Genomic DNA, 3,139 nt, shown 5'->3' with positions numbered 1-3,139 from the left:
TAGTTATACAAAGTTTTAAGGGAAATTAGAAAAAAAATTAAAAAAATATTTTACATATATAAAATTAACTGAAAATAAGAACAGTTGGCTTGAGCTATTATGAGAAATTAGAAAACAATAATGAAATATTTGTTTAAATTATTGGTGTTTAAAAAACACAATTTTCGTGTGAAAGTGGCGTACATATTTATCAACTTTGCTTTTTTATGTTCTTCATGGTGCATTCTATTTGTTAAGTACATTTTACCACAGACCAAACACATTTTAGAAGACATTTTACTTCTTATTAGATTTTGTCTGGTACTAACAATTTTAAAACGCGTATTTTTATCCTCTTTTAGGTAAAAAAAACACGAGCGATCAAACACCTCGTGAACCCAAGCAACTGTAAAATTTAAGCAATCGAGAGTATTCGAGTAATCTCGGTAAAGCTCGTGTTTGTATTTGACATATCTCGGCCGCGAAATTACCTTCATATGCCCTCATACCATAGAACATCTTTTGACACTATTTATGCGCTCAATAAGCAGTCCATTCCATGTATTGTATAAAATCTATGGTTGTATATCCTGATGACAGGTGACAGGAGACCGGATGACACTTCAAGAAAGCGCATGGCGCAAGGTTTCTTGGTCGGAGAGCGAAATTGCGCAATCCATTTTAATCTCAGCCATCGCGGAACGAATATCTTGGAAAACCAGTAGACACTCCAGTAATAGGAAGCCAGTGGACACTCAAGTAGTACGTAAGTACATTTGCCACATTTTAGTCGTTTTATTTTGCCATTGTACCCTGTGAAAGTAAAAGGTTGTATGGCCGAGTATTTTAATATTTAGTATTTTGCATTAGTGATTGTATGTAATCGGTTTGAGAATTATTTGTAGATTCGAAGCTTATGCGGGTGTTTTCATGATCTTTCCCAAAGGTGCTACAAATACCCATCACTACATAATGACAGATTTTGATTGAGGTTAGTAACAATTTGAGAAGATAAATGGCGCGTCAAATCTCATGCGATCATAGATGCGAATATCGAGTGTTTTCATGCAGTTTGAGAAATTATTGAGAAAAGGACCATTGATATTGTTTTGATGCAGATGGTTGTCTTTCAATTTCATTGGGGAGTTGTTTTAATGGCCTATATCGCATCAATTGGAAATCTTATCTGAATCTTATTATTCTTGACAGCTGCTACGATTTAAAGTTTCCTAGGCAAAATGCATTGAAGCTAAGTCATGTGAACACTGAATTATTTCAGTTATTTCTCATAACAAGAATTACTGTAATGATTAGTCAAAGATATGTGCAATATTCAATTTCAGATGAAGACATACAAAAAGTAATCCAAACTTAGTATTACCTTTTATATTTCAGCTCTGCTATAAAATAGATGTCGACAATAATCAAGTAATTGAATTATAAAAAATAAGTCAACTCTGGAATGAGAATCCTGTATTATCTTACTAGCTTGCTTGCTGCAGTAGACTTTTGCTTCATTAACTATCGGTAAGATAACAAAACAAGCAATTCTTATTTTGTAAGATACAAGTCCAATTATTTAGGTTTTGAGAAACCTAGAGTATGATTATGCTTTTTAATACACACTTATAAAATACTACAAGGACAAGATCAATACATAGTCTTTCCAGAAACATACTCCAAGCTTCAACTGTTAACTGCTAATGCTTACAGTTCAAATAAAACATGTAAAACTAATCACAAAATTATCAACTCATATCATATCTTAAAATAATTAAATATTCAAAATATTTGTACAATATTTATTATATAGGCTCTGTATTGATACTTTTTTCTTGATACAGTTTGCTGATGAACCACAATTAAGGATGGCAACCCATAAGAGACGATATCTGCTAAGGGATCAAAAAGACTTTTCTGGAAACTGAATTTATTAAGAGACTTTAAGGTATGCATTTTATTTAATCATTTGATTAATTATTCATCTTAATATTTTGATATCGTCATTAAGAACTTATTCATATTTTTTTCATTTTATTTAATTTTTATTTTTATATATTTAACTTTCCATTATTACAATAATGTGTAATAAATCCACTTGGAATACTAATAAATCGCTCATCAATTAAGTCAATTATTTACACTATATCGCAAAGATCATGTATTGTGTCTTAAAATACCGCTTACAAATAGTTCAATTTTTTCATTATTCACTTACTCATTCACGAGTTTTAATTATTTATTTATTTATGCATACAATTGATATTTTTTACTAGTTGTTTATTTTTTATTTTTTTTACTTACCCATTTAATAATTTAGGAACTTTCTGTAGTTTCTCTACGATTATTGTAATCGTCCAAAAATCGAAAATGAAAATTTTTACATATCACGTTTCAAAAGTTTCTGAAAGTTTTAGCAAACCTTAGAAAAAATTGTGTATGTGTTTTGTTTGTGGATACAATTTTTCTTCTTAAATGAAAAAATTTGTACTTTTTGAGAGACCGAAGCTTTGGATTTTAATTTTGATTTCTAAAATACGAATAATGAAAGTGTCATTATTTAAAATAATCTATTTGAAAATGTTTAATATTACTTGGATATTTTATTACGTTATGGAAAGTTCTAGCAATTTGCCTTAAGGCACGTTATGGACCACTAGCTTGTTTCTAAAATTGATTCATACATTTATCTATTCTTCATTTCAATTATTTTGTTTATTTATATACTTTCCATATCAATTATTCACTTATTTTTTATTATTTAGTTTATTCTTTTCAATTTTGCGATTTTTTCTATAAATTATTTATTTTTTTATTCATTTATCTATTGTTTATTTTTACTTTTATATATTTTTAATTTTAATTAAAAATTAAATAATGTAATTTAAATTAATTTTAATTTTATTGATAATTGTCTAATCGGACCGATTCGAAATTTTTTGCGCACGATGTCATTTTTGAGCCGTGTCAAGTGGCTCCGCCGGCGACTTGATTGGTCCACGCGGTTGTCAACTCGTTCATTTGTGTGATGGACAGCAATGCAAGAGGACCTCCAGGACCAAGGGAGAGGACCCAGGGAAGTACCCAATAATATTAAGTGTGTTATGAAAACGAGCAAAATTAAACAAATCATTGTTGGGTTCTCATTCATTCATTCGCA

At 29.5% G+C, this 3,139-nt stretch overlaps 1 long non-coding RNA gene across 1 annotated transcript; it reads left to right on the top strand.

The window, feature by feature from the left end:
• The first annotated feature begins 608 nt into the window (after positions 1-608).
• LOC113383339 lies at positions 609-1,914 on the top strand. Its single transcript, XR_003367747.1, has 3 exons — positions 609-745; positions 1,375-1,506; positions 1,824-1,914. It is a non-coding gene; the product is annotated as an uncharacterized LOC113383339 (long non-coding RNA).
• The last annotated feature ends 1,225 nt before the right edge of the window (positions 1,915-3,139 follow it).

Source organism: Ctenocephalides felis, unplaced genomic scaffold (assembly GCF_003426905.1).
Source record: "Ctenocephalides felis isolate EL2017-DRISC unplaced genomic scaffold, ASM342690v1 CF-g0.4_SCAFFOLD_03570, whole genome shotgun sequence".
In the NCBI taxonomy this organism is placed as follows: domain Eukaryota; kingdom Metazoa; phylum Arthropoda; class Insecta; order Siphonaptera; family Pulicidae; genus Ctenocephalides; species Ctenocephalides felis.
This window is presented reverse-complemented; position numbering and strand designations above follow the sequence as displayed.